This window comes from Bison bison, unplaced genomic scaffold (genome assembly GCF_000754665.1).
Source record: "Bison bison bison isolate TAMUID 2011002044 unplaced genomic scaffold, Bison_UMD1.0 scf7180017864519, whole genome shotgun sequence".
NCBI classification, from domain to species: Eukaryota; Metazoa; Chordata; class Mammalia; order Artiodactyla; family Bovidae; genus Bison; species Bison bison.
Genome location: NW_011495072.1, coordinates 20665676 through 20674270, shown reverse-complemented (window position 1 = coordinate 20674270; position 8595 = coordinate 20665676). Strand labels below are relative to the sequence as shown.

Sequence of the window (8595 nt, the reverse complement as noted above, 5' to 3'; positions counted from 1 at the left end):
GAATGGCAGCCTGAGCCAGAACGAATCTCGTTAGTTTTCACTGTCACTGACATTTCTAGAACCCAGTGTGTTTGCTTCCTGGATCCACCTCCTCACTCCCTCTCAGGGTCCTTTGCCCCCAAAGGACTTTGACTTTACTTTCGCAGTCTCACACCCTGGCGACCTTCGCCACCAGGCAGTCCGGCAGAGGCACGCCGCTGGAGTCACTCCGTTCGCTACGTCCCTTTAGGAAACAACTAGCAGAAGGTACTGCCCCAGGCAAGGACACGACAGTGAAGCCGGCTCCGGGGGTCGCCCGCGGAGCCTCTGAAGTCCTCGTCTTGGGGATGGAGTTGGCGAATGCCAAGATGGGACCAGCAGAGCCGAGCCGGGAACGGCGTTCACCCGGGCCGAGGCGGCAGCCGGAGCGATTGGGACGGACGGGACCGCGGGAACCCGGAAACGCCTGAGCCGCACTGGGCCGGCGGCACCGACGGCGGCGGTAGCGAGTGGTGCTGCGCTTCAAGGGAAGCGGGGGACCCGGCGGGCGCCGCAGCCTGGGGCGCCGGGCCGAGCTGAGCCGCCGCCCCCAGTACGCGCAGCCGGACGAGCTGCGCGGAAGGTGAGCCTGGTGCGCTCCTGGGTGGCGGCGGGCACGGGCAGGCCGGTGGCCTCTGCTTTGGCCGGGGCAGCTCCGGGAGGATGCAGCGGGCGCGCGGCTGATACGAAGTCTGTCTGAGTGAAGGGAACGGTATGGAATACCTTAAGTTCTAGCTGAGTACGGGGTGGGAGTGGATGAAGTGACACGTTGTAAGTACGAGGGACGACGTGAGGAATGTGCTAGGTGTAGGAAGGAAAAGGGCTCCAGGAAAGGGGTGTGTCAACCAAATGAAAACGGCAGTGTGTGCTTTAGAGTCTCGGGCGTGCGGAACCGAGTGGCCGGAGGGCCAGGCTGGCGGTCACTCCATTTGCGAACTGCCCTGGAGCTTCCCGCTCGGTGTACGGCCCTGTGGCTGATGCCGAGCCAGGAGACCGGGACCCTGCGCTGAAGAAGCCTCAGGGACTTCAAGAAATGGAAAGGTTGTCCTTGGTAAGGCTAGTACGCAGGCAAAGGCTGTCTGAGGCCAGGTGGGATTCCTATCAGAAAAGGTGTGCTTGTTGGGTTCTGAGTGTTTAGGAAGGGAAGATTTTAATTAACTTTTATTTAAAGCAACTAAACTACAGGGGATGCTGGTTCAAATGAATTAAAGGGTAATATTAAATGTAGTATTGGGCCATGCTTGGTAAAACACTTTTCATTACTTTATGGTAGAAGGCTGAATCTTTTATTATGTTCTGTTACATGCAGCATTTGAAAATGGAACCGCAGTTTTTTGTTTTCGATCAGCGTTCAACTCTGGTAGTTAAAAATGAAATTTGGTAGTTTCTCACTTGGTGCCCTTACTCATTTTCGCTGGTAAACTCAGATTGTTTCCTTTAAGGGCATGACTTCTAAATTTACATTCCTGGCCCTAACTTTCCTCCCAAGTATTGATTCTACTTTTTCAGCATCCCAGTTTGCTTGTTCTCTTTTTCATTTCTATGCTAAACGTGACTTCTCTTTCCTCTTCTTACTTGCTCTGTGGCAGTGGCTGGATTTGCTGCCCTCAGCCTATCTCCCTTCCAGTAACTCCCCTTGAAACTGCTTTTCAAAACCAGAGGTCTTATGTATTCCTTGGTTTCTCTTTCCTCAGACATACTCCAGTGACTTTCTATTGAATCCAGATTAAATTTAAAATTATTTAGGTTACCAACCAAAGCTCTTCAAAAATGTGTAGCTCTCCTTGACTTCAATCAAATCAACATGTCCCTTTCATTCTTTTTTAAAAAATTATTTTATCCCACGAGTTCTGTTTTTTAGCTCAATCGTAATAGTTACTTTGAAGTTAATTTCTGAACATGTTCTATGCCTATGTGCCGCCTTCTTTGCTTACATCCTTTCTTCCTACAAGGAAGGCCTTTTTTTCCATCTTTGTAGAAATCATTCTGTCCATCTTTGCAAAAGGTATTCTTTAATGCCACCTCCTTTAATTTTTTAAAAAAATTGAGATGTAATTGACATATAACTCTGTATTAGTTTCCAGTGTACATCTTAATGATTTGATATTTGTATGTATTGCAAAATTATCACCACAAATCTAGTTAACATTCATCACCACACATAGATACAAAATTTTTCTTTTTTTTTTTATATTTATTTATTTGGCTGCACCAGGTCTTAGTTGCAGCATGTGAGATCTTGTTCCCTGACCAGGGATTGAACTTGGGTCCCCTGCATTGGGAGCTCAGAGTCTTAGCCACTGGATCACGAGAGAAGTCCCCCAAATTTTTCTTGTAATGACAGCTTTTAAGATTTTAAGTTTACTCTTTTTGCAACTTTCAAATATACAATATGGTATTATTAACTATAGTTACCATGCTGTACAGTATTCCCAGGACTTCTTTTCCAACTGGAAGTTGCTACTTCCTTCTTATAAAGCTCTCTAAAGTCCGTCTTCAGTCCAAAACATTCTTCTCTTGTGTGCTGCACTTTATAAGTATTTTATAATATTTGGTAAATTAGCATTTTGCTATCATTTTTTGAGAAAGTTATCTATACTACCTCAAAGATTTATTACTTTGAGGATCAAATAAAGTACTAAAACATAGAATAGAAAAGCATTTTCAAATATAAGATTAATAAAAAGCTGAAATAAGATTATACTATAACACAAGAGTGATCATTCTAAACAGAAATAGAATCATAAACTCAGAGAACAAGCAGGTGGTTAGGGGAGAAATAGGTGGAAGAGATTAAAAGGTACAACTTCCAATAACAAACGGTCACAAGTAGGAAATGTACAGTGTGGGGAATATAGTCAGTACATGTGTAAATCTTAGGTGGCAGATGATGACTGTATGTATCATGGTGATTACTTTAGAAACGTATAGAAGTAGCAAATCACTATGGTGCATACCAGGAACTAGCATAGTGTTGTATGTCAATTGTACTTCAAAAACAAACTCAGAAAAAAGACATCATTTTTGTGGTTACCAGAGGGTGGCAGGGTGGAAGGTAGGGTAGAATTGGAAGAAGGTAGTCAAAAGGCAAAAACTTACAGTTATAAGATGAATAAATACTAGGGCTATAATGTACAATGTGATAAATGTAGTATTACTTCTGTACTTTATATATTAAAGTTGTTGAGAGTAAATCGTAAACATTCTCATCATAAGGCAAAAAACATAAATATATATTTTCTATTTAATTTACATGAGAAGATTGATATTCACTAAATTTACTGTGGTAATCATTTCACGATGTATGTAAGTCAAATCATTATGCTGTGCAACATAAAATTATGTGGTGCTGTATGTCAATTATAACTCAATAAAACTGGAAAAATAATAAGTTACCCAAGTTGTCTAGCTTCAGCTTGCAGGGCTTTGGGAAAAGGACAGTGTTTAGTTTTTGTGATTCCAAGTCAGAGTAGAGAAAGTTGAAAATGTTAGTTTAGAGAGTCATAACTAGATATTGGAGGAAACTAGAATAATTCAGAGATCCAATCCAGTGTACAAGTAGATTATAAAACCTCAAAGGCAGTGGACTACAGTAGAATATGATATCCACAGAAGTGTGCTACTGAAACGTAAATGTTCTCTCTCTAGTCCTCTCTACTTCTACCAAAGATAGTTACAGTAAGACTAATTTGTTTGCACAATAAGTCTAGTCTCATTAAACTTGGCCTGATTATTTATGTAAATGCAGTAAGAATAGTAATTGACCATAAAGACTCTTAAAATCTGCTTTGCTGTAACTTTTCAGAAGGAATCTCAGACGTTTGAAAGTATCTCAAGCCCAGAAAGCCAAGCCAAGGACTGACCGTCAGATTTCTCCTGTAATACTTAGATTTGAGTGAATTTCTCTCTCCTTTTTCCTTGAGGTCCCTAAGAAATCCTTAAGTTCTTGGACCCACCAGAAAATGACCTTCCTTACTCAACTGATATGGCTTGGAACTATGAAAGCAAGATACCAGGGGTTTTGTGTGTGTGTGTGTGTGTGTGTGTGTGTGTGTGTGTGTGTGTGTGTGTGTGTGTTTCTGGAAGGGGCTTCATTGACCTTGTAAAGTGAAAGCTGGAATCGTGTCCGACTCTTTGCGACCCAGTGGACTATACAGTCCATGGAATTCTCCAGGCCAGAATACTGGAGTGGGAACCCTTTCCCTTCTCCAGGTGGTCTTCCCAACCCAGGTATTGAACCCAGGTCTCCCACATTGCAGGTGGATTCTTTACCAAAAGAATGGTGGACTTTACACAAAGTCCACCTTAATTCCTTAAAGTTGATATTATCCTCAAATATGACATCTCAGTCAAAACTTTGGCCGTATAGCCAGTGTTTCCAACTGTATCCTATTACAAGGAAAATAGATTCTTATTGAACATATGCAAGTAACTATATTGTCATGAAATTAAGAATACTCCCTATTAGTTTCCGATTTTTTGAAGAATCACGTAGGGAGAAACAGATAAATAAATGTTTCCGTTCTGTTTGCAAAGATATAATTTACCAAATTGCTTTAAATTATAGAAAGTTTAAGAAAAAAGACTTCCTTCAATCTGTTAAAGTGTTAAAGAGCTAGCAATGTTTTTAACAAAAAGTCATAAAATTAAAAATCATTCTCATCATTTTCTCAGTCCCATGTAATTATTCCTGTTTTGCTTGATCTAAAGTTAGTAGTTTCATGAATCCATTAATTTTTTCCATTAGAGTTCTGGAATTTATTACCTAGTTCAATGGTATGATCTTAAAGTTATTACAAATCTGTAATGTAGAGTACTTATCAGTGTCATTTTCTTGAATCTTTTTGAAGACAAATGTTCTGGACAAACTTCAGGAAGGAAATGGCAACCCACTCCAGTGTTCTTGCCTGGAGAATCCCAGGGACGGGGGAGCCTGGTGGGCTGTCGTCTCTGGGATCACACAAAGTCGGACACGACTGAAGTGACTTAGGAGCAGCAGGAAAGCATAAGAGTAAAACAGTAACTATTTGTAAATGACAGAAGACTTAAAAATGGTCATAGTTAAGGATCTAGTGAGAGTTCATTCTAATGCAGTGGACAAGGAAATTTGATTATTTCTGTGATACACAAAATTTTAAGATGGTAACATCCCACCCCCACCCCAAGCTGGCAGTGGTCTGTAGGACAGTAGCTGCAGATGAGATGTAACCCACATTTCTGTCTCCTCATATTTTTTTGCCCCCAACCTTACAGTTGAGTTGCTTGAATACACAAGAATCATAACCTGCATGCCTGAGCAGGCAGAAAACCAACCCCAGTTTTTCAGGACACAAAATGAGACAAACTGGAAAGCAATAGCTGTCCCTGGGAAGGCAAGAATCAAACCAATGAGTGGGCTTCCATGGTGACTCAGTGGTAAAGAATCTGCCTGTCAGCAAATTTGGAAAACTCAGCAGTGTCCACAGGACTGGAAAAGGTCAGTTTTCATTCCAGTTCCTAAGAAGGGCAATGCCAGTGAATGTTCAGACTACCACACAGTTGCACTCATTTCACATGCTAGCAAGGTAATGCTCAAAATCCTTCAAGCTAGGCTTCAGCAGTTCATGAACTAGGCTTCAGCAGTACATGAATTGAGACTTTCCAGATGACAAGCTGGATTTAGAAAAGACAGAGGAACCAGAAATCAACTTGCTAACATCCTTTGGATTATGGAAGATGCAAGCAAATTCCAGAAAAACATCTTTATTGACTGTGCTAAAGCTTTTGGCTGTGTGGAACACAACAAACTATGGACAATTCTTAAAGAGATGGGAATACCAGACCACCTTACCTGTCTCCTGAGAAGCCTGTATGCAGGTCAGGAACCAACAGTTAGAACCAGATATGGAACAGTGGACTGGTTCAAAACTGGGAAAGGAGTATATCAAGTCTGTATATTGTCACCCTGCTTATGTAACTTATATGCAGAGTACATCATGCAAAATGCCAGGCTGGATGAATCACAACCTAGAATCAAGATTGCAGGGAGAAAGAAGTATCAACAACCTCAGATATGCAGATGATACCACCCTAATGGCAGAAAGTGAAGAGGAACTAAAGAGCCTCTTGATGAAAGTAAGAGGAGAGTGAAAAAGCTGGCCTAAAACTCAACATTCAAAAACCTAAGGTCATGGCACCCAGTCCCATCACTTCATAGCAAACAGAAAGGGAAAAAGTAGAAACAGTGACAGATTTTATTTTCTTGGGCTCCAAAATCACTGTGGACAGTGACTGCAGTCATGAAATTAAAAGATGCTTGCTCCTTGGAAGAAAAGCTATGACCAACCTAGACAGCATGTTACAAAGCAGAGGCATCACTTTGCCATCAGAGGTCCATATAGTCAAAGCTGTGGTTTTTCCAGTAGTCGTGTGCAGATGTGAGAGTTGGGCCATAAAGAAGTCTGAGTGCCAAAAAGTTGATGCTTTTGAGTTGTGGTGCTGAAGAAAACTCTTGAGAGTCCCTTGGACAGCAAGGAGATCAAACCTGTCAATCCTGAATATTCATTGGAAGGACTGATGCTGAAGCTGAAGCTCCAATACTATGGCTACCATAGTACCATAGAGCTGACTCATTGGAAAAGACCCTGATAAAGGGAAAGTCTGAGATAAGGAGAAGAGGGCATCACTGACTTCGTGGATACGAATTCGAGCAAACTCTGGGAGATGGTGAAGAACAGGGAAGCCTGGCATGCTGCAGTCTGTGGGATCATAAAGAGTCAGATGACTTAGCAACTGAACAGCAACAACAATGCAGGAGATTGGTTGGTCCCTGGACCTGGAGGATCACACACGCCACAGAGCTAAACCCGTGGGCCACAGCTACTGAGCCTATGCTCTACAGCCCAGAAACTGCAACTCCTGAGCCCATGTGCCCTAGAACCTGTGCTCCGCAGTAAGGAAGCTATGGCAATGAGAAACCCTTGCACCACAGCTAGAGAGTAGCCTCTGCTCACTGCAACCAGAGAAAAGCCCATGAAGCAACAAAGACCCAGCACAGCCAAAAATAAATAAAATAAAATAAAAAATGATGAATATACCAAAACCATTTTATATACAAAGTTGCAATTCAGAGAATGAATTTTTACAAATGTTCTCTCCTGCTAATCTGAATTTGTAAAGGACAACATCAGAATTTACCTTCCTCTCTTAGTCTCCTCTCCTGTGATTAACAGTCAGTCTCGGTTGATGAAGCTCCTTTGGGGAGTGGATTTATGACAGTTGACTTCCTTTTAGAGGATTTATGTTTAAGCAGATAAGGGAAATTCAGAGAAGGTTTCCCTGCGTTTTAATACCTACAACTCAAAATAATATGTCAAAGTAGCATATTTTGGGAATGACATATTTTGTTTCCCATCACCACCTTTTAAATGAGAATATTCAGGGTGAGACAGATCAAACCCTGTGTCCTACATACACGGTCTGGGCTGCCTCAGTTATATTTGAAATGGATATTAGTAGAAAGTATGTTGGATGAATGACTGGACAGATAATTGGAATCAACTGAAATATTCTCTCCCTTAAAGGCTAATCATCCTTCAGTAGCTATGAAGTATAACTTTTGAGTTTATTTCCCTTTATTAGAGAAGGAAGTTTCTATTTGATAACAGTCTGCTGTGGATTTGTGTGTGTGTGTGAAATTATAAAAAACTGAAGAGTAAATTGTAGACCTGTCTGGGTTACTGAGGTAGCTTGAACATCATCAAACTAGTAGTTAATAATAATGCGTGTATGAATTTATTAAAGTTCAGATCAATATGAATTGGTAGCTTAACATTAGATTTCACCTGTCTGAAAAACAGGTGTATCCTAAGTACATTAAACTTAATTGTTTCCTTTAATGAAGGAGTATAGTGCTGTGGCTATATATGGGTTTTGTTTTGGTTTTTTACTTTTTTTTTTAATATGATTTTTTTATACGTATTTTAATGATTGGTTTTTGGATGTCTTCTGCTATATAAATTTGAGAGTGTTTGGTATATAAATATGAGTGTTTATTTTATAAGCTAAAGTGTAACTCAGCTGCTCAATCCAGATTGCCTACCCAAAACTCTTACTAGTTTATCATCCATGTCGGAGATACCATCCCAAATGGAACCAAAGAATCAGTTGCTGCCTGGAGATAAGCACTTTAATTGAAAAGCTTTGGTAAGTCAGGTAATATAGTAGAAAACAGAGTTAAAATGAAGCTGGAATTTTAGATCATGTCAGATAAGTGCTAAGAAAGAAAATTATTACAGTAAGGAAATGTCCACACATGACTTTATACCTACTCTGCCTAGTTTTTCTGTAAAAGGTAGATAAGGTTTTTCTAAATTCATATGTGCTATAAAAAGCCAATTTTAAATGTTATTAGTGGCATTTTGTAACATGAGTAAGTCTTAGTTCAGTTCAGTTCAGTTGCTCAGGCATGTCCAACTCTTTGTGACCCCATGAACTGCAGCACGCCAGGCCTCCCTGTCCATCACCAATTCCTGGAGTCCACCCAAACCCATGTCCATTGTGTCAGTGATGCCATCCAACCATCTCATCCTCTGTCAT

General features: G+C 40.9%; 1 protein-coding gene across 1 annotated transcript in view; it reads left to right on the top strand.

Annotated features, from left to right (window-relative positions):
* The first annotated feature begins 318 nt into the window (after positions 1–318).
* SLC35A3 (solute carrier family 35 (UDP-N-acetylglucosamine (UDP-GlcNAc) transporter), member A3) overlaps positions 319–8595 on the top strand; it is a 45455-nt gene continuing 37178 nt past the window's right edge. The window contains exon 1 of the mRNA XM_010830996.1: positions 319–601. The gene's annotated coding sequence lies outside the window, so the exon portion shown is untranslated. The remainder of the gene's footprint in view (positions 602–8595) is intronic.